This window comes from Cricetulus griseus, chromosome 5 (assembly GCF_003668045.3).
Source record: "Cricetulus griseus strain 17A/GY chromosome 5, alternate assembly CriGri-PICRH-1.0, whole genome shotgun sequence".
Lineage (NCBI taxonomy): Eukaryota > Metazoa > Chordata > Mammalia > Rodentia > Cricetidae > Cricetulus > Cricetulus griseus.
Genome location: NC_048598.1, coordinates 150,754,108 through 150,777,927, shown reverse-complemented (window position 1 = coordinate 150,777,927; position 23,820 = coordinate 150,754,108). Strand labels below are relative to the sequence as shown.

At 42.0% G+C, this 23,820-nt stretch overlaps 1 long non-coding RNA gene across 1 annotated transcript; it reads left to right on the top strand.

Moving 5' to 3' along the window:
- Positions 1 to 20,340: 20,340 nt before the first annotated feature.
- Positions 20,341 to 23,090, top strand: LOC113835709. The gene is made up of 2 exons (XR_003485392.1): positions 20,341 to 20,458; positions 22,229 to 23,090. It is a non-coding gene; the product is annotated as an uncharacterized LOC113835709 (long non-coding RNA).
- The last annotated feature ends 730 nt before the right edge of the window (positions 23,091 to 23,820 follow it).

The window sequence follows — 23,820 nt, the reverse complement described above, 5'->3', positions numbered from 1 at the left end:
AAACACTGGATTTCATTTTAACATCATCATACGTGCACCTAACATACTTGTATCATATTCACCTCCCAGATTATACAAACAATTATAAATAATAACTCACAGTTGTACTTCTGCTGCAGGAAAGCAAGGTAGTCTATCAGTGAGAATAACCAGAAAATTCCAAAATAAGTTTTGAAATGTTGAAGGACCTTTGGAATTCTCCCACAGCAGCATGGACTTGGCCAGGAATCAGAAGAGGGAATCCAGAGAAGCAAGCCCAAAGTGATGTGCTAACTTGGAAAAGGCAGCTACGACTCAGTGACACTAAGCAGAAAATGGCAGTCTGAGATGCTGACACCGGGCAAAGACCATCTGACCTGGCCTAGAGGTCAGAGCCCACAGAGAGGAGGCTGGAGTAAGTCCACAGGCTACTGGGTAAAATCTCAGAAGTTTCGAGTCAGGAATAAGGGCAGATAAAACTAGAAGCCCAGCAGGTGCAAAAACCTACTTTTTAGTCAGATCAATATTTAAGAAAATCAAATTGACCAGTCCCCACTGAACTGGCTGGCTGGGGTGACAATGGTGGGCGGTGGAGAGGGGAGCATGTTCTCTCTAGACAATAAAATCATTCAAAGCCTGAAATTGCCCCTGCGATTTCTATATATGATACCTAGAACATAATCAAAATAATCAGCAAATGGGGGACTATTAGAGCATATTAATGTACAAAATAATGGGTTTTGCTATGGAATTTCCATACTTGCATATAATGAAAAAAAAGTACTGACCAAAAATCCTAGAGGAAAAACAGGCATCAAATAGAAACGCGCTCCAGCACTGTTATTGAAGGTATCAATATGGGCCTTAAATCTCTACAACTGGGCCGGTGAGATGGCTCAGCAGGTAAAGGCACTTGGTACCAAACCTGACCCAATCACCTGAGTTTGATCTCTGGAACCCTCGTGGTGGAGGGAGAGAACCAACTCCAGAAAGTTATCCTCTGACCGCCACACCTGCACCATGGCACATGGGCACATGAACAATAAGTATCATGGATTAATAACATTAGCATCACTGCAATTCATATGCTAAGGAATGGCAAGCCAAGATGGGGGATCTAGGTAGAAGGTCAGATAAGACTTTGAAAGAATAAGAAGTCTAGAGTGGCAGAAACCCCATTGTCAGGCAGAAGAAACCTCCTTTCATATTGTTTGTCCCCAAACAATACAGGTGCTGTTGCCCTGGGTACCTCCCAGATGTCGAAGGTAAATCCCTATTGCTAAGGAAACCACATAGGTTAGACACAGAGGGCTTGAGCTGGAACTGACCTGAAAGCTGCCTTCCTGCAGTCTAGCTTCTGTAGTACAGGAGGCTCTGCGCAAGCTGCAAAGGGAGGGAAGCAACGATAGTCCTGCCTAGCTGTGAGGCCTGTGTACACCCACGGTGAACAGCATGGCAGGCTAGCCCAAAATGGCGCTTTTATCTTGATGGTAACAGACAGGGGTTTAATTGGGTTTAAGGTCCTCTCAACAGGAGGGAAATCGTGCCTGGTAATGGACACCTAACCAACTTCCTTAAGATAGTGAGGCCATGGATCTTAGAGGAGAACCTACAACCAACACTGTATCAGGCTTTCTTTTGGGCCACCAACCAGCTCCCAAATCATGACATGGGACTTATTATTAGTTATGAATGCTCAGCCTTATCTCAGCTCTCATTTGAATCTGCTTCTCTTTATCTATGTTTTCTCCTCAGGGCTTTTTACCCCTCTCCCTCACCTCTCTCTCTCTCTCTCTCTCTCTCTCTCTCTCTCTCTCTCTCTCTCTCTCATTCTCCCTCTCTCTCTCTCTGTATATTTTATTTTCTTGTTCCCTCCATGGCTGCTGACTGGCTGGCTTCTGGCCCCAGACATTGTCCTCTCTTTCTTCCTTCTCTCTCTTCTCTCTCCTGCTCCTCTCTGCCCACCAACCCCACCTATCCTTCTACGGCTTAGCTATTGATGGGTCCGTTTTTATTAGCCCAATCAGGTGCCTTAGGTGGGCAAGGTAAAACAAATGCAACACACCTTTACATAATTAAATGTAACATAAACAAATGTAACACATCTTTGCCTAGTTAAACAAATGTAACACATCTTTACATAAAGTAATATTCCACAACACAACACTTCACTAAATCAGCTTGATTCCTTACTGCATCGTAAATACTTCTTATACCCACAGATGAGTGTAGCTCTCGCCCATTATCCAAGAGGAGTCTCTACAGTAAATTTAGATCACTACAAAAAGCTATATCTGGTCAAGATACACAAAACATCTGATCATGGGGTTCCCAGCCCCAGTGGGTACACATATAACACAGTCCCAAACCTAAGGCTCAAGGAGTATTGCAGGAGAGAGAGAGTAGAGAATCAGGAAGTCTTCTGTGAGATTGTGTCTTCTAGAGATGTCAGGCAAGCCACTCTCAAGATACTATAATGACATGGCTGTGTAAATAAGACCTGAACAATGACACCACCGAGGGACCTTCTAACATAGAAGGGGGAAATCTCAGGAAGCTCCACTTCTACACAAAGAACTATAGGCAGTAACTACTAAAAGAGGGAGAATTAGTCTTTCCCAGAGAGGTGGCCCCTAATTGGATATCCAATACTAAGTGGTCAGCCCTGGAATCAGATGCACACTAGCAATACTAAACAGACTCAGCAGGTTATATTTATATACTTATGTGTGTATATGTGTATATATGTATATATACACACAATATGTATGTAACAATATAAGCTGTGCAAACTTGATGGCCTGAGTTTGATCCCCAGAGCAATATATGTAACAATATGTATATATTAACAATAACATAATATAATTAAAGAAAAAGTCTCTGAGTTTGAAAGAGATCAAGGGGAGATACAGGAGGGATTGGAGGCAGGAGGGGAGAAATAATGTAATTACATTTTAATTACAAAAAATAAAGCCAGGTGTGGTGGCGCATGCTTTTGGTCCCAGCATTCATGGGGCAGAGACAAGCAGATCTCTGTGAGTTCAAGGCTAATCTGGTTTATAGAGTTAATTATAGGACAACAAGGACTTCATAGAGCTCTTGTCTCGAAAAAAAAAAATCTTTGCAAAAAATTAAAATAATAGGAAGTCAGGAGATTCAAAACAACTTTTTCTGAAATTAAGAAATCCATGGAGCCAGGAATGGTGGTGCACACCTTTAATCCTAGCACTGGGGGAAGTAGAGGTATGCAGATCTCTGAATTCAAGGCCAGCCTGGTCTACATAGTGAGTTCTGGGACAACCAGAACTACATAGTGAAACCCTGGTTTGAAAAAAAAAAAGAAAAGAAAACCAAAAGAATTCAATGGGTTGGCCTAACAGCAAATTAGATGAAGCTGAAGAGAATAGCAGTAGCCTGAAGAGAAGTCAAGAAAAAATAAGTCCCGAGTGAAAAGTGGAGAAGCAGGAATTATAAATTCACAAGATACGTGAGAAACATGTAGGAGACTGCACGAAGGTATACAATCATACTATAATTACAATCTAGAACACCAGGGGAGGAGCGCTGAGACAAGAGATGCTGGCTCAAGGGCTTCCAAAACCAACAGAGGGTTCAGGGAGTGCTTACATGCCCTCCTAAGATAGCTGGGACCAAAACAGAATAACAACAGTTGGCATACAAAATCAAAAACTGAAAAAACTAAGATATATTTTCTAGAGATGTGGAGGGATATGGAAGCAGTGCAAATTTTAATCTATTTATTTTTTAATATTTTATTTATTTATTATTAGAGAGAGGGGAGGAGAGAGGAGAGAGAGAGAGAGAGAGAGAGAGAGAGAGAGAGAGAGAGAGAGAACGACTTTTGGAAGTCTATTCAGCAAAAGCTTTTTCCTTTGAGCCACCTTATTGGTCCCAGAAAAATGTCGTAAAGAGCAAGGAATTAGGATTAAAACTTCATTTCTAGAGAGAATGATGGGTTGTGGTCAGGAGTGGAGACAGAAGTGTCTGTGGTGCTGGTAGGGTAGGGTTCCTTAATCTGAGTGGTGATCCCCTAACTATCCTCTTATTCATTAAGCTGTGTGCAGGTTGTGTGCACATTTCTGCATAGACTTACATCGAGCAGAAATAGGACAAAGCCATGCTTCACAAGTCATGCTGTCGAGAGGATCCTCAGTGACTCCTTGTTAACAGAGTACTCTCTGAGGAAACATTTTCATCCTGAGGAGTTTGCTAGCATTTTCATGGTGTTACTTAATCTGCAGAAGCTTCTCCCCAGAACAGAGGACTATCCTTGCAGATCACACAAACTGAAATTTAACCAAAGCCTGCATTTTCAAAATTAAAAGAACAGTTGGTGGGAGAAAAAAAAACCTACCCATTTAATTGCAGAAACAGCACCATATGCTGTGGATAAAAGATAATATTTTGCAGTGTGGGAGTGAAATTTTTGACTGCTTTGACACTCAAATCTGTTCACTTCAATGTCTTCCTAAGAGCCATTTATTTTAGAACATCAAAACAGATTCTGAACTACATTGTTGCTGTTCTTAGTTGATCATGCTTAGTTTACCTATTCTTTCCCAAACCATTTTCCATACACACACCAACCTTGGGATGACAATATGTTAGTAGAGTGTTTGCATGAAGAAGGCCCTAGGTTCAATCCCCAGCACAGCATAGAGCAGTCATGGGTGACACAGACCTAAAATCCCAGAACTTGGGAGGTGGAAGGAGGATCATAAATTCAAGGTCACTTTTGGCTGCATAGCAAGTTCAAAGCAAGTCTGGGATACTTAAGACCATATCTCAAACAAACTTGTACAGTAACCATCAGGCTCCACTCTAAAGCCTGTGCTACAGTGGGTCATGATGTGATGACTATCTTTTGATTTCATCTCTAAATCTGATCTGGTTCCAAGCCAGTCCAGGCTCTTAAGAGCTGCCCATGTCTAAGTTTGCCCAGTACATGTAGCTTGTCGATGGCATCATGCCATCCTCTTGTTTTCTACTTTAGCGGGGGCAGACAGACATAAAAGGAAGAAGACAGAATTGCTAGTCACAGGTCACCTTACAGAGCAACTCCACCACAACCAAGATATCAAGACCTAGAGAATGGTCAGACTCCTGGATTCTGATGAGGATGAAATATAGCTTGATATCTCAAAAATAAGCAGCTCATACTTTCCTCCTGCCTATGTATGACAAAGCAACTGTAATTTCATGATGCAAACTAGTAACTTCTATGAGCTCCCTTGTTTCCCCAGTCCAAATTTCTGCTCTCACCAGGAAGAATATCCCCAAGCAGCCATCCACCACCTGCTTAGTTTATTTTTGTTATTTTGTTTGTGGGGTGTGTGTGTGTGTGTGTGTGTGTGTGTGTGTGTGTGTGTGTGTGTGTGTGTGTGTAGACACCAGTTCACAGGACAAAATGCTTCCTTGAGACTGAACCATTCTGTGGCCTCCTAAGATGTAAAAGAGGTTTCTTCTGTCTTTTGTAAAAATGAGATTGCTAAGAAACTGTAGTGTTTTTCATGGTCTGATTTAGTTCTCCATACAGTATAATAAACCGTTTTTGAACTATTACTATCTTGTGAAATCTAAAAGACTGGGGACCACATTTTCTGAATCATTTTCTATCTTCAGCCTTAATCATCCATTTGGGATTTTCTGGTTCTTGGTCAAATTTTAGAAGATCAATTATGTTTACACTGACCCAACAATCTCTGGTTTAGGGCTTGTTATAAACTTAATCTGCCCTATCTTTGATGGGTGATGGCTCTATAAGATGCCATTATCTCTACCCAATGAGCTACCCCTAGTAGCTCACCACACCACTATGTCCACATCATATAGCTGGAGAGGCCAGTCCCAGTGAACAGGGACACACCATGCCTAGAACTGTGACAGAAAATGTCATCATTGTTTCTGTTCCAGAGAAACCTCTTTTGTTCCAGAAAAGCAGTTTCCACAATTTCAAGACAGAAATCTACCTATAACCACATCAGGAGGGCAGCAGTGGCAACAAAGATTACAAAAGGAGCCACTCAGACACTGTCTTGCACCTGCTATACAGGGCCTCTTGATGTTTGTACCTCCTCTTCAAGTTGGACAGTTTGAGGAAGGGTTGTGCTTTCTTCAACATGTGTTATGCAGATAAGTATGGCCCAAAATAATGCAACACTTCAGAACTCTTAAGCGACATTGTTGTTCGAGGCCTGACTAATCTCTATACCATTGCTGTTTGGGTACATGTGTTGCTGAAGTGAGCACTCTAGACCTCTTCTTAATCTGGGTTCAGGTTTTTGGGTGGAATCATAGGATATTGCAACCAACCAGCATGGACTGACACCTGCTTTAACCAATGCTTTACCTTTGGTGTATACAGTCACTCCCCTCTTTGTATGTTATGCTTTGAATCTGAAATCCCACCTCCAGGGTTGTGTTTAAATGTTTGTTTCCCAACTGGTGCTGTTGTCTTAGATGCTGTGAAAACTTCAGGGGGTGGTGTTTAGATGACAGAGCGGATTACTGTGGTGGGACTTTAAAGGAACCACCCACTAGTTCCTGTGGTGGACAGCTGTCATCCACTATACACACTCTCTGCCATGATAGTCTACCCGAGCATGTAGGGCTAAGAAACTAATAGCTGATCCCTCTGAAATGGTAAGAACAAACCCATCTTCTCTTACTTGAGCTGTTCTGATCAAGGAAGTGTGAAAGTAACTCACAGGCACTACAACTCTCTTTAATGAGCAGGTGTCGGGACAAAAAAAAAAAAAAACAATAATATTAAGCAAATGATCACACATGGTCTTGTTTTTCTCCTCTGGTCACCATTCCTGTTACTTTCCTTGGCACTTGCATTTCCCAGAATGAAAAGCCCTAAGTATGGGCCTCTTATCCTGACACTCAGTTCTTTTCTTCGTTTCCACTCATCCTTTCTGGAAACTTCTGTCTTCAGAAAGTAATTAGGAATCTTTGCTGATGACTTTCAACACATGAGGTCTGAGAGCTTAAAGCAATGCTCTTCCAACAGTCTCGCAGCCATCTGTACCAGAGTGGCCCACCATCAGCTCAAACTCTCCAGTCTCCACACTGAACTCATTTTCTCCTCCGCCAAACCAGCTGACCCTCGCAAATTCCTCCTTTCCATCCAGCACTTTCCTGGCGATCAAAACCTCATTGTTCTTTCAAGCCTTTTTCTCTTTCATCTTCTAGACCCAATTGCTCCTCAAGCACTCTCATCCATTTCTCAAGACAGACGAGACTTTGGGCAGCAGGCACATGGGGAGCCACCGATAGCACAGGGATGTGGTTAGCTTGGCTTTGAATACGTGTCTGATTGTGATGGGCACGGTAGACTGGAGTAAGAAGTAGGCACTCAGCTACATTTTCAAAGTCTGAGAAACACCGAGTTGGTTCTAAGGCCTGGCACTTAATAGCTGTGAGATCCTCAGACAAATAATTTGCTCTCTCTGTGCTCTGTGAAGCCTGGCAATAATCCCACCCTATAGGAAATATTAGCTCTTTCCCTTTCCCCACTCCTACCATCAAACTCCATCTTCCAACTGCTGTATTGTCACTAGCAGAGTTCCTGACTTCCGATTCCTGTTTCCTGTATCACAAACAGTCTTACATTCAAGGAAATACAGCCAACCATATCACTGTGGTTCACAGGCTCCCTACATACCTACTGGTTAATGTATATATTTGTACATATGGCACTAAGAATCATTAAGTCTGGGCTGGCGAGATGGCCCAGAGACTTGGTAAAGGTGCTTACCATGCAAGCCCAATGACCTGAGTTCCATCCCAGAACACACATACAGGTGGAAGGAGAGAGCTGACTCCACAAGGCTGAAGTCTGCCCTCCATGTGCATGCTACGGCACATGTGAGGCTGAGGCACCACTTGCTGTAGACACATCATTTATCTTTTGATGTTATTGGGACACACTTCTAAAATAGCAGTCCCCAAAGTGTAACAACAAATTGCTAACTTTTTAAATGTTAGTACACCACCATATTGAACTCAAACTTTAGTAAATGAAGTTTTGTAAATGCCACTGAAATCTAATCTATGATCTCATTCTTTCCCTTTTGCATGGGAGGTGTCCATTTAAATGGCATATTCTTAAAACTTTATTCATAAATATGACATAGATACTACTTATATTTTAATTATCTACCTATAATCTCAGCACTCAGTAGACTAAGACAGGAGAATCAGGAGTTCAAGGCAAGCCTTTGCTACATCAAGATTTCAAGGCCACTGAGCAAAGAGTTGGTTCTTTAAGAAAATCAACAAGATAGACAAGCCCTTATCCAAACTAACTAAAAGGCAGAGAGAGAATATCTAATTTAACAAAATCAGGAACTAAAAGGGGGACATAACAACAGACACCAAGGAATTCCAAAGAATCATTACGTCATACTTTAAAGACCTGCACTACACATAATTGGAAAATCTAAAGAAATGGATAACTTTCTCAATAGATACCACTTACCAAAGTTAAGTCAAGATCAGTTAAACAATTTAAACAGACCTATATCCCCCAAGAAAATAGAAGCAGTCATTAAAAGCCCCCCCCCCCCACACACACACAAAAAATCACCCAGGGCAGACAGTTTTAGCACAGAATTCTACTAGATTTTCAAAGAAGAGCTAACCCTAATACTCCTCAAATTATTCCACAAAATGGAAAAGAAGGAATATTGCCCAGTTCATTTTATGAGGCCACAATCACCCTGAACCCAAACCACACAGAGATTCAACAAAGAAGGAAAACTACAGACCAATTTCCCTCATGAACATTGATGCAAAAGTACTCAATAAAATACTCACAAACCAATCCAAGAACACATCAAAAAGACCACCCACCATGATCAAGTAGGCTTCATCCCAGAGATGCAGGGATGTTTCAATATGCAAAAAAATCAATAAATGTAATCCATTATATAAACAAACTCAAAGAAAAATCATATTATCATCTCATTAGATGCTGGAAAAGCCTTTGACAAAATCCAACACCCCTTCATGATAAAAGTCTTAGAGAGATCAGGGATACAAGGGACATAACTAAACATAATAAAGGCAATATACAGTAACCCAACAGCCAACTTCAAAGTAAATGGAAACTCGAAGTGATTCCACTAAAATCAGGGACAAGACAAGGCTGTCCACTCTCTACATATCTATTCAATCTAGTGCTTGAAGTTCTAGCTAAAGCAATAAGACAGCTAAATGATATTAAGGGGATATAAACTGGAAATGAAGGAGTCATAGTATTGTTATTTGCAAATGATATGATAAGTGACCCCAAAAATTCTACTAGGGAGCCATATTTATCACCCTGCACAAAACTCAAGTCCATTTGAATCAACAACCTCAACATAAAGCCAGATACATTGAACCTGAAAGAAGAGTAAGTGGGGAATAGCCTTAAATGGATCGGTATGGGAGACAACTTCCTGAACAGAACACTTATAGCACAGGCACTGAGAACGACAATCAATAAATGAGACCTCATGAAACTGAAAAACCTCTGTAAGGCAAAGGACACCATGAATGGAACAAAATGGCAACCAACAGAATGAAAATGAGAAAAGATTTTCACCAATTCCACACCTGACAGAGAATATATATATATATATATATATATATATATATATATATATATTCAAGAAACTAGACATAAACAAATCAAATAATCCACTTTTAAAAATTGGGTAAAGATCTAAAGAGTTCTCAACAGACAAATCTCAAATGGCTCAGAAATATTTAAGAAATGTTCAACCTCCTTAGCCATCAGGGAAATGCAAATCAAAATGACTTTGAGATTCCATCTTACACCTGTCAGAATGGCTAAGATCAAATGCAAGTGACAGCTCATGCTAGCTAGGGGAACACTTCTCCATTGCTGGTGGAAGTGAAAACTTGTATACTGACTATGGAAATCAATATGGTAGTTCCTCAGAAAATTGGGAATTTATCTACCTCAAGACCCAGCTGTACCACTCTTGGGCATATACTCAAAGGACACTTAATTCTACCACAAGGACACTTGCTCAACAATTTTCATTGCAGCTTTATTTATAAGAGCCAGAAACTAGAAACAACCTAGATGTCCCCAACCAAAGAATGAATAAAGAAAATGTGGTACATTTACATAATGGGGTATTACTCAGTTGTTCAAATCATGAGAATTGTAAGCAAATTGGTGGAACTAGAAAAAAATCATCCTGAATGAGGTAACCGAGACCCAGAAAGACAAACATGGTATATACTCACTTATAAATAGACATTAGCTGTTAAATAAAGGTGACTCATGGTACAATTCATTGACCCAGAGAGGCTAAGTAAGAAGGAAGGCTCAAGGGAGAACACATGGATCTCCCTAGGAAAAGGAAATAGAATAGATCTTGTGGGTGGACTGGGGGGTGGGAACATGACGGATCATGTGGGGATGGGAGGGACAGAAGGAGAGAATGCCAGGAGAGATGACTGGAATGGCAGGGGACACTTAGGGGATGATGTAAAAGCCTAGGGAAATGGAAACTCCCTAGACTCTATAGAGTGACCCTAGTGAAGTCTCCTAGTAATGAGGAATATGAAGCCTGAAATGGCCATCTTCTATAACCCAGCAAGGTTCCTAGCAGTGGACTGGGACACAGCCACAAAACCTTTGACCTACAATCTGTCCTGCCTACAAGATGTCCTGGAGTAACAGTGGCACAGAACTTGTGGGTGTGACCAACAAATGACTGGGCCAACTTGAGGCCCATGCCACAAAAGGGAGCCCACCAATGGCACTGCCTACATGGGTCAACAACCACAGGCAGGATAGCCCAGAGACCAGGATAGAACCAAACGCAACTGGCAACATAAATAAATAAATAAATAAACAAACAAACAAACAAATAAATAAATAAATAAAGTCAATGAAATTACTCCTAATGATATTCTACCATGCTCATAGATCAGTGTGTAGCCCAATTGTCACCAGAAAGGATGTCACCCAGCAATTGATGGGAGCAGATGCAGAGACCCACAGCCAAACACTAGGCAGATTCAGGGGAAACCTGAAGAAGGGGGGAAGAAGGATAACAGAAGCCAGAGGGGTTGAGGACGCAGAACATGACCCACAGAATCAACTAAACAGAGCTGGTAGGGGCTCGCAGAGCCTGAAGTGACAATCACAGAGCCTACATGGGCCTGAGCTAGGTCCCCTCCAGATACCTTATGGTTGTGTAGCTCGGTGTTTAGTGTCCTGCTCCTGACAGTGGGAGTGGGATATCTCTGACTCTTCTGCCTGCCCTTGGGATCCTTTTCCTCCTACTGGGTACCTTGTCCAGCCTTGATGTGAGAGTTTGTGCATAGTTTCATTGTAACTTGTTATGCTGTGTTCAGTTGATATCCCTGGGAGGACTGCTTTTTTTTTTTTTTTTTAAGGGAAACGTTGGATGAAGATTGGTATTGGGGAGAGGAGAGATTGGGGGAAGGACTGGGATAAATGAAAAGGGAGGAAAACCTGCAGTCAGGGTATAATGTATGAGAGAAAAATAAAAAATAAAAGATTTCAAGGCCAACCTGACCTCCTGCAGGAGATCCTGTTTCAAAAAGCCAAGGGGGGAAAAAAAGGTTTTGTATATAAATGTTTATGTCATGTTTATTCATATGCTATTTATTTTTAATGACCACTAGATTTTTAAGATCCATTCCACACCAATTGCATGGTGGTATGGTTTTGTCTCCTTGCTGTTCCACAGTGTGCTATTGTACAATTCAACCTTCACGTATCTCTCCCCATGCTGACAAACATGTGAGCGGCTTCCATCTGTCGGCTGTCATAAGCAGTATAGCAGGAACATTCTCAAGGATGTAAGGCAGCCTGCTTCAGTAAATAAACCCACATGGAGTCTGTGATTCCTAAACAAGCTTCATCTGTGTTCTCCAGTTTTTAAATTTTCAAATAGTCTAATCATGTCTCAAGCAATTTGCAATATTGGATGTAGCCTATGAAGAAGAAGATCCTAGCACACTGGAGACGGAGGCAGGGGGACTGTGAGTTCAAAACCACTCTGAACTTCACAGCAAGATCCTGTCTCAGGAAAAACAAAAACAAAACAACAACAACAAAAAAAAAAAAAACCAATCAGACAAAAAAAAGAAAGAAAGAAAGAAAAAAACAAAGCTAAGCTTCCCAGTGCCAGCAGAGTGGCCTTTTCCTGAACTCCATCAGTCTCAATAGACTACTAACCAGAGTATCCCACACTGTTCACCAGTATATCACAGGTAATGTTTAACAACAATAGAGAAATGAGAAATCAGTGCACACAGCTAGATAAACATCTCTCGGCTCAACCAGAAGGTCTTTAATGTTCAGACAACCCCCAGTGAGTTAACACAATTGAACTCAGCAGTTTCATACACTATTCCAGGATTGGGGGAACAAATGGTAAATGAGGCAGAGTCTGCTCCCTCCAGAGTGTGTGCTCAGATAAAAGACATAGGCAACAGCCAAGCATTTGGCAAACACAAAATATACCACAGGGTGACACTTGCTACGCTGTTAAGATGGGGATACAGTATTAACAAAGCATTCCCTGCAACTGGATCATGGGAAGAGTGGCTGTCCAGAAAAATTGAAAAGCCCAAGGAGGCTGCATCTAAGTTCATGCTAACCACTGCAGCATCCTGCGTCTGTTGACGACTCAGAAGAGATCCTAAGGAGTTTGGTTGTTAGTTGCAAAACTACAGCTGCTTTTATGCTGATGGGAAAGCAGAGAGTGGAGAAGCGATGATGCAGAAGAGCGGGAAACGAAAGGAGGCATCTTGGGGAAATGGGAGGTATGATGGAAGCAGGACGCACAAGGGCTGGTCCTAGGGAGCTGCTGTGAATCACTCACCAGAGAGCAGGACAGGAGCACAGCTGCTGTGGGCACTCACGCACAGACAGGACCATAAGGGAGCTGCAGCAAGGGGCCTTGTGGGGATCACTACGGTAGGGGGGTGGGTGGGCAGGAGGAAAGGTAAGATAGAGGCAACTTTGAGGAACAGCTGTATAACAGAATGACTACACAGTCTTGAGTCCCATTTTGGATTTGTGGTTCTGAAATGGTTGTGAAACCATTGTGGTTTCACATGGTACCATGCAGTATGGATAATTTTGTTGTTTTCCAGCAACTTTTTTTTTAATGACACTTTTGATCAAGCCTGAAAGTTTGTTTGTGCTGAGAAAGTCCTGTACCATTAAGCTACATCCAAGCTGAGCTTCTTCAGCAGTTTTAGCTGATTGGGGACAGGCACAGACTTAGCAAGTGTGCTGGCAGTATAAAGGAGAGACAGAGGGACCGGGAGTTCAGCATGTTTGTAAGGAAGTTATTACACATGAAATCTAAGTTGGGTCAGGAAGGAAATGAGAGCATGATGCTGATGACAGTGAAGATGTAATAAAGCCTGCAATTCCAAACAAAAATATGAATAGGGGTATTGTTTGGGTTTTGTGGGTTTTATTGAACCTGACAACCTGATGCTAAAATTTACATGAAGACAACAAGGATCAAGACTACCCAGGGGGCTGGGGCCTTCGCACCATGGTACAGCACTTGTCTTAAAAGGACCTAGTTCAAGGCATAGACAAAAAGAAAGGAGAAAAAAATATAAGGACCCAGGAAAGTGATGAAAAAACAATCTGTGGGACTCAATAGCAGATACCATGATTTATATTTTAAAATATAATAATTAACACAATATAGCATTGATCATAGAGACAAATGCAATACTGGCCACACAGACCTAATAGAACATAACTGACAAGACAACATGAATATATGAAATACTGGTACAAATAACAACAGAAGAGCCAGGCAGTGGTGGAGCACGCCTTTAATCCCAGCACTCGGGAGGCAGAGGCAAGTGGATCACTGTGAGTTTGAGAACAGCCTGGTCTAGTTCCAGGACAGCCTCCAAAGCCACAGAAAAACCCTGACTTGAACCGATACACACACACACACACACACAAAAACACACAACACACACAACACACAAAAAAAAAAAAAAAAAAAAAGGAACAGCAGATGTTACAAATAGCATTGAAAGGGCCAATACTAAGCAAAGCTAGTAAAGTAAGCTGTCCATACTAAATGAAGGGAAATTGATCATTAAGCTATACTGTGCTTATGGATCAATGACTTTAATATAAAATCAAAGCTAATAAAATTTTGTAAAAGAAAATGAAGAATACCTTTATGACAAGATGAAATGAGTAACAAAAGAAGAACCCCAAAAGGAGTAACTAATAAATTTTAATATACTGAAACTAGGAGTGCTTGTAAAAAAATAAATAAATAAAAAATAAAGTGACAGACAAGCCAAAAACTAGGAACGGGCATTTTTCAACATATAAAAAAACAACAGAGGATTCTACTGAGAATATAAAGAACTGCAGGTCTATTGGACCATTGCACCCAAGAACAAAAACAAAGATACACATCGGCTTCCACAAAACAAGAAATATGAATGGTCCAGAAACATAAAAAGATCAAGTTCAAATTCATTATTATTTGTGGTATTCAGAGCTGGGAAAATTAAAACAAAGCCAAGTTTATTTTGTGCTTGTAGTTTGCAACAGTTTTAAGGCTCGACAACGAATGACTATGGGAATCTGGAGCGTAGAGGACTCGCATATACTACTGGTAGAACAGCCAAAGAGTATGCGCCAAAAGACTGCACGCCTTCTGGCTCCATTCACACCACATGAGAGAACGTCCATGAGGAAGCATGGCAAAAAATAAATGAATCAACTGCTCAGTTACAAACATGAACCATTTCCTATGAGAAGAGAAGACCCAATTGAGAACCACGGTGAACCATTCCAAAGACGCAACAATGGGTCAGAGTAAAAGACAGCTGCCAGTGCCCAGGCAACTTCAGGATCACATAGCAAGTGTCTGCTGTGTCCTACCTTCACTTTGTACAGGACAGCTTCCTGCAGTCCAGGAATGCCCTCATCACCACTGCATCTCGGTGCAGAGGACAAATCAACCTGATTCTTTATCTCAAGGTCTCCACAGTAGAAGAAGTCAGAGTCCGTGCTCTTGGGAGGCTGTGGCTGAAGACTGTGAGTTTGAGCAGCCTGGGTGAGATAGTAAGACTCTACCTCGGGGAAGGAGAAAGGAGGAGGGGGAGAGAGACTGACTCGGGGTTTGGCATCCCAAGAACATACCTGTTGTCAGATGGCGAGGTCCTGGGCTTTGACTCAATATTGAAATAAAAAGACAGCTTGGGGATCTTGGGAGAAATGTGTGATTTTGTATGTATGACAAAATTTTGTGTGTACTTAGTTTGTATGACGGGTTTGCTGTCAGCCATGGTGTCAAGAGGCCAGGCCATGAACACAAGTCCAAGGTCACAGCATCAATTCCTTCCCTACTCAAACATGCATACTGTTCTTGCTTCCAAAGGTGCAGTCTAATTTCCCTTCCCTTAAAAAGATGGCTTACTTTAAGTATGTGTGTATAGCAACAAGGGACAGGGAAAATAAAGTCCCATGACAAAAGACTGTAGGTTCTATCCTAGAATGTGGGTTCAGACATGTCCTTCTTACCCAAGAGCCCATGAGAAAAGTGCAGACGACTCCTCTGGGGACAGACCCTGCCAGACAGGGCGTAAATGGCTAGCCAGAGATGTCCTTAGGCTCCTCAAGTCTCCACTGCTGTCTAATGCTATTGGGTGAGAGATCCCCAAGACAGGACTCCCTGGCTGAGCACAGTTAACTCAAAGGTGCAGAGAACATAATAAACTAAGTAAAGCCATTGTGTGTGTGTGTGTGTGTGTGTGTGTGTGTGTGTATTAAAGTATATATTCAGAGGACAACTGGGAGAGTCACTTTTCTCCTTCCAACACGTTCGTCCCAGGTATCAAACTCAGATATTGGGCCTTGGGGACAAGAACCTTCACCCACTGAGTCATCTCAGCAGTCCCATCATAGTGTTTAGTTACACAGTGACACAGAAAAGACTGAGCCTCTTGCATCCTGATTATTCTGTCCTATACATTCTCAAAGAAAAATCAGTTGTCTAAATCACAGATGCTTTGGCAATGTTTTTCTTTTATTTTTTCTCCCATTTGGAAATGTGTGTATGTATGTATGTATGTATGTATGTATGTATGTATGTATGCATGCATGCATGCATGTATGTATATACCCTGTTATGCTGGAGTATTTCTTGTTTTATGTACATATATTTTCTCACAGTCTGTAGAACAACATGCTGGCTAAGCACTCTACCCCTGAGCAACAACCCAAGTCCATGTTTCTTTTTTTAAAAGTGTTTATTTATTTGCCTTTTATGCACACGGATGGGTGCTCTCCCTGCAAGTATGTAAGTGGACTACATGCATGCGTTGCCCCTGGAAGTCAGAAGGGGGCATCAGATCCCCTAGAATTGGGAGCTACAGATGGTTGTGAGCTGCCAATATGGATGCTGGTAAGCAAATCTGGGTCCTCTGCAAGAGCAGCTAGTGCTCTTACCCACCTAGCTGTCTTTCTGCTCCCCGCCCCCGCCCCCTCCATGATTCTGATCCAGTGCCTTCACTGTATAAACTGGGGGTAGGAACTGGATGTTGAACGTAGCCTTAATTTAACTGCTCTGCTTTATAAAGGAAAAGGGGGGGGAGGTTGAAATGACTGGGAAATTAAGGAAAGGAAAGAATTGAGACCCAGGAACATTTAGGACCTGTCAGGAAAGCTGAGCAATATCCACAGTTGTGACAACACACACAGCAGAGAGATAGTGTGTGTGATAGGCAAGTCTGTGGGAGGGAACTGTGAGTTGGGGGGGGTGGATAGGGAGACTTGGGCTGTCACTGTTTGGTAATGTGGACTTCATTTTAGTTTATTTTTTATTTTTTGTTTTTTTGAGATAGGGTTTCTCTATGTAGCTCTGGCTGTCCTGGAACTCCATCTGTAGACCAGGCTGGCCTTGAATTCACAGAGATCCTCCTGCCTCTGCCTCCCAAGTGCTGGGATTAAAGGTGTGCACCAACACCACCCAGTTACTGTGGGCTTTATAACTGTGCACTTAGACTATAGATGTGTGCCCTGAAAATGTTTTCTCCCTGTCTGGGGACTGTCCCTTCACTGTATTGATGGGGTTGTTTGCTATACTCAAGTTTCGTATATGTATATAATGAATTTTAGTCTTTTCCACCCTTCCATCCCCTCCCTCATACCCCCACCATTCTGGCTGAACACTTTCTTCTTTCTAACATGGCCCACTCCTACTCTCATGCCTTCTTTCTGTGTGTGACACTGGGAAGCTATTTACTGGACCAAGGGCAACTTCTCAGTGGCTACACCACTGAAAAAGGGCTATCTTAGTCCCTGGCTATGAAATGAACTGCCATAGATGCTCAGAGAGGGATGGAAACGCATCTGCCCATCCACTGTCCACAATGAAGTTTTGCCTGGTATGGGAATGGTTTTTATTGAAAGTCTCTATCAGCATGCAGACAAACAGGGATGTAAGAATAATGAGCCATATCTAGGCTACGTTTTTCTTAAATGTCAGTGTGAACAGGCACTCAATGTTGTAATCCAGCACTAAAGAACTCTCCTCACATTAAAACTGATCCCTTAATAGAAGGGTAATTTTTGTAGAGTTGTTTGATCATTTGGAGTCACTAATCTTATTGTTATCTAATTTATTTCTAAATATATCACAGGAAAAGTTAAAAAATCTTAATGAAACCCACAAGCATATAGACAGACATAGGGCACTTCTTCACTGCAGTCTGTTTAAGTAATTCATCAGACATGACATGTTTATAGAATCACAAAGCTTTTACATGTGCTCAAAGCAACACTATCCACTCACACTTTTGACAGGGATTGAAACCATGAGCTGTGGAATATTCCTGTACACTGTGTGAATATGTCACTGTGATTGGCTTAATAAAGAAGCTGACTGGCCAATAGTTGAACAGAATAAGGTAGGCAGGAGAGCCAAACTGAGAATGCTGGGAAGAAGAAGGGTATAGTTGGAGGAGTTACCAGCAGATGCAGAGAGAAATATAAGTATGCCATGCTAAGAAAAGGTACTGAGCCACATGGCAAAGCATAGATGAGAAATATGGGTTAATTTAAAATGTAAGAGTTAGCTAGTAACAAGCCTGAGCTATTGGCTGAACAAGGAGGACCCTAAAAGAGACAAACATTGTCCCCTGGAGAAGGGGAAAGGGTCAAGATCCCCTGAGCAAATTGAGAGCACGGGAAGAGAGGGGAGGGAGCTAGGAGAAAGAGAAGGGAAGAAGAGGAGGGATGCAGAGGACATGAGGGAGCAGAAAGGTTGGGTTAGGGGAAAAATAGAAGATAACAAAAATGTAGATACCATAATAGAGGGAGACATTTTAGGTTTACAGAGAAATCAGGCACTAGGGAAATGTCTGGAGATCTACAAAGATGACACCAGCTAACAATCTAAGCAACAGAGGAAAGATACATTAAATGCCCTCCCCGATAATGAGATTGATGACTGATTTATATGCCACCCGATAGCCCTCATCCAGCAGCTGGTGGAAGTAGAAGCCAACACCTACAACTAATCACTGAACTGAACTGGAATCCAGTTGCAGAGAAGAATGAGTGATGGGCAAAGGGGTTCAGACCAAGCTGGTGAAACACACAGAAACAGCTGACCTGAACAAGGGGAAACTCATGATCCCTTGACTGATAGCTGGGAAACCAGCATGGGACTGATCCAGACCCCATGAACATGGGTTTCAGTGAGGAAACCTCGGAAATCTACAGGACCTCCTGTAGTAGTTCAGTACTTATCCCTAGCATAGGTGTAGACCTTGGGAGCCCAATCCACATAGAGGGATACTCTCTGAGCCAAGACACACAGGGGTGGGCCTAGGCCTTATCCCAAAGTATATGATAGACTCTTGTGACGCCCTATGGAAGGCCTCACCATCTCTGGGGAGCAGAAAGGATATGTGATAGGTAGGGTGTTAGTTGGGGGGGGGTTGGTAGGGGAGGAGGGGAGGGAGTGGGAACTGGGATTGACATGTAAAACAATCTTGTTTCTAATTCAAATTTAAAAAATGAAAAAAAATAAAATGTAAGAGTTAGCTAGTAACAAGCCTGAACTATTGGGCGAGCATTTACAATGAATGTTAAGACTCCATGTAGGTGGGGAAGGGCCTAGGCCTGGCCCAGGATGATGTGGAAGAATTTGGGTAGCCCCTTTTGAGGGCCTTACCCTGCCTGGGGAGTGGAGGGGGGATGGCTAGGGGAAGGTGCGATGTTGGGGGGAGGGGCGGGAGAGGGAGAAGGGATTGACATCTGAAGCAAGCTTGTTCCTAATTTGAAATAATAAAATAAAATAAAAATTTAAAAACAAAAGACTCCATGTAGGTTATTTGTGAGCTGGTGGGAGGGAAAGTATGGTCCACCTACAATGAGCAGAAAAGAGCAGTCACTCTCCTGGCTCCTGCGGTTCCTCTTTCCTTAGTTTCAGTTTACACATACTCACCCATAGCCCAAAAGCATTAAGTGGAAAATTTCACAAACATGCCATAAATTTTAACTTGTATGCCACTGCGAGCAGTGTGATAAAATGTGTGCCCTCCACTCCAACCCACACAGGACACCTGCTATCCCTTTGTTCTTATAAATGGGCTGCATGTGCCACCAGCCTGTATTGATTATTTTTCCTATTGCTGTGATAAAATACCAAAGCAACTTACAGGGTTCATTCCAGCTCACAGATCCTCGTGCAGTCCTTCGTGGTGGGGGAGTCTTAGTGGCAGGAGTTTACCGCAGCTGTTCCCATCGAATTCATTGTCAACAACTCAGGGTTTCCATTGCTGTGATGAAACACCATGACCAAAAGCAAGTTGGGAAGAAGAGGATCCATTAGCCTTACACTTCATCACTGCTGTGCATCACTGAAGGAAGTCAGGACAAGAACTCAAACAGGGCAGGATCCCAGAGGCAGAAGCTAGTGCAGAGGCCATGGAGGGTGCTGTTTACTGGCTTGCTTCCCACGGCTTGCCCAGTCCACCTTCTCTGTGGCTTTGGAGACTGACCAGGAACTAGCTCTTGTAGACCATGCTGATCTCGAACTCACAGAGATCCACCTGCCTCTGCCTCCCGAGTGCTGGGATTAAAGGCGTGCGCCACCACCCCCCCGGTCCCAGTCCACCCTCTTATAGAATCCAGGACCAGCAGCCCAGGTATGGAACCACCCACAATAGACTGGGCCCTCCCCCATTGATCACTAATTGAAAAAATGCCTTGCAGCTGGATCTCATGGAGGCATTTCCTTAGCTGAGGCTCCTTCCTCCGATGACTCCAGCTTGCATCAAGTTGACACACAAAACCAGCCACCACAGTCAGGAAGCTCAGCTCCCTAGCTGTCTCTTAATTCAGTTGGGGACTGCAGCCCATGGGATGGCGTCACCCACAATCAAGGTAGGTCTTCCCACCTCAGTTAAGCTTCCTTAGGATCAGTTCAACAGCCCAAAGTTCTATCTCCTCTGTGATTCAAAATCTCACCAACCATTTGTCACTTTATAACTTTCTTAGGTATCAGATTCAATTTCAGGGCATCACAGAGTTTGGGCATAAATAACCACAATATCACTTTAATAATGGCCAGAAAGCACAACAGCAGTGATGCTTGGAATTTTAGTGCAGGATATTGTTATAATTGTTCTGTTTCATTATTAGCTATTGCAATTAATACCTTAATGTACTTAATTCATAAACTAAACTCTGCCAGTGCCTTGTATATAAGAAAACACCATAGTTTATATAGGGGTCAGTGTTATCTGTAGTTTTTATTGATACCCACTAGGGAGTGTTGGAGCATATTCCCTGTGGTTAAGTGGAAACTGTTCTCATTTCTGTCTGAGAGTCAGGGGACTTACTCAAATCCAGACAGGGGCAGGAGAGATTGGCCCAGGGGTTAAGAGCACTGGCTGTTCTTCCAGAGGACCCGGATCAATTCCCAGCACCCACATGGTAGCTCACAACAGTCTGTAACTCCACTTCCAGGAGACCTGGTTCTATTTTGTTCTCCACGGACACCAGACACACATATGGTGTGCTGACATATACACAGTCAAAACATCCACACATGTAGAATATTATAATAATGATAATAATTATTTTTATTTTATCTTAAAATGTGTCTGACAGACATTTTGGACTTCTTTGGTGATTCCAGGGTGTCCTTCTGTGTATCATATTATTAGCAACTTGTAAAGGTATGTGATTTAAGTTTGTCCCTTAGAAGTATTGACTCCTTCAAATCACTGGTTACTTCTTAGCCTTCTAAGTCTTGATCTGCATGGATAAGGTATTATCCTAGGAACGGTTGCCCTGGGAGGCACCTCAGCCTCTAATGGGAGGTTTCAGCTCACAGACACCAGTTAGTAACGGGCCTTGCCAAGAGTTATGCTGACCATCAGTCAATTGACAGATTTTATTTAAGATCAAAGAAGTTGAGAACTAAAGCAACAGGAACCCAGAGTTAGTTTGCACACCAACAGAAGCGATATTTAAATATAAAGAAAGGGAGTGACTAAGATTGAAATAAAAAAAACTGGAACAGCAGAAACAGATCAAGTCTATTTCTTAGTGTAAGAATAGATGTCTGGACATGATGACAGATTTAAACATTTAAATGGAATGTGAATAAGGAGGGTTTTGGTGGGTTTTTTTGTTTTTTGTTTGTTTGTTTGTTTGTTTGTTTTTTAAGAAATCTGGCAGTGAGTCCAGGAATTTCTCTGATTGCCTAGGACTTCCTTCTATCAATACACAAACCCTACATCCTCTCCCTTACATCTCTTATTGCTTCTAAAGATAAACTACTTCAAAGAGTTTGGCTCTGTGAGTGGTGTGATGAATAAACATGTTTTCCTGCTTAACAAAGGTAGACTCTGGGAAATGACCCAGCACATGAAAAGATGGAGGAAGTCTCGTGTGCATAAAACGATGTGCTTTAAGAGTGGTGTCCTGTACTTTTGGATACTGCTCTGCATCTTTATAAGAAGGTGGCAAGAGACATCTTAGGATGGCTCCTCCATGCCCACTCCCAGATCACTCCTTCCTGGAGACCCTTCCATAGATTACATAAGCTGAGTGGTCTCTCTCTGCTTCTGTTAGCAACTTTTCTTGACATTTACATGAATGAGTAAAGTATCACAGATAAACCAACTCTTATTGTTCACTCTGCAGGGTATTCAACAGTCATCAAGCATATAAGAACACTAGATGCAAGATAAGAAGGTAGCTGGCCCTGGGGTGATAAGCAAGGCAATGCCCTGGCCCTCAAGATTCTCACGGGTCATTCTGGAAAACAGCTGGTCTTCAAAGGTTTGAATGTTAGAGAGCCAGGAGGGAGTGTTTTGCAGTGTTCTGTGATGGGTTAAGAAGAGAAAGTGTCACAAAGCCGCTGGCTGCTTAAGCTGACCCTGAAGAAAGGAACTAAGACCCCAACATACACAAGAGGAAACACAGGTCTCCGAAGAAGTATGGCAGAGCATATCTCTCACAGGGTGGAGGTCTTGCTCGTCACCAGTCTCAGACACCACAGCCCTTCCATCCCACATCCAGCATTACTGCTCAAGTATTTCTACTAAGAACCCACATTTTTCTTTTCCACCAAAGACAACACTCTTCTTTGGCCTTGTTCATATGTTAAGTCAATCTTTGGTATCTTTGCCATTGACCTCAGACTCCTTTGCTTAAGCCGTTGAGTCATTGCCCTGCCCCAAAATAATTACTAGTAACAAAAACAATATAGAAATGTTCTATTCTTTTTTCTTTCCAATCAATCAAAACAGCATTTTTATATGATGGAAAATGCAAACAGGCAAATAGCAAACAATTTAGTTGGTAAATTATAGTACATCAACATGACAGAAGACTATTCAGCCAGAAAGACACCATTAAGAAGACAACAGATGGCACATGGGAAAGTAAAGCACAAAATGATCAATAATTATACTTACAGAAAAATACTTGTAAAGTGTTACTTGGAAATGTTTAAAGCTTTAAGGAGTAATAAAATACAGAAATATTCAATGTTTTAAAATGCTACTAATGGGTTATCTTTTCATTTGGGGGGGTTAGTGTACTTTAAAGAAAGCTCTGGGAGTGATCTAACTTGTGGATTCAGAATCACTGTGCTCATTTCATTATAGTCCACAGTCTATGTAAATGAAGTTATGTAAATGAAGGTAACCCCCCGATCTCAAGGTTGTGTGCTACTCTCACTGAGCTAATGTCCAATATTAGAACCTGAATATTCTATGTTTTATGATTTTAAAAGGACTGCAACCTTTAAGACTGTTCTTTTTATTTTTTACTGGTTCTTTTGGACACTGGTTCTATACATTGACGTATTGACAAGAAGAATGGTGCAGTAATGAGAAACAGTCAACCTTCTTCCTTTTGGTTACAATACCTCAGACAAGTGACTTGCACTCTCTGTACTTCATCCTCCCACTAGCAAGAGGAGGTGACAGTAATAGTGCCTAATTCATGTAGTGTTGTAAAGGTCTAGTGAGACAGCCCACCGAGCTTGGCCTAGGGTATGTGCCCAATTGCTGGCAACTCTTTCTTACACACACACTGTCACAAGTGACTCATAGGGGATGTGACTCTTTGACACTCTTTTTGTAGTTCTGTGACTGCAACATTTATTCTTTTTTAAGTTAATAAACTGATGGTTTTAAATTTTTTATTTATGTGTATCTGTGTGTGTGCTTGACTGTAGGTCTGTCATGTGTATGAAGTGCCTACAGAGGCCAGAAGAGGGGTCAGAC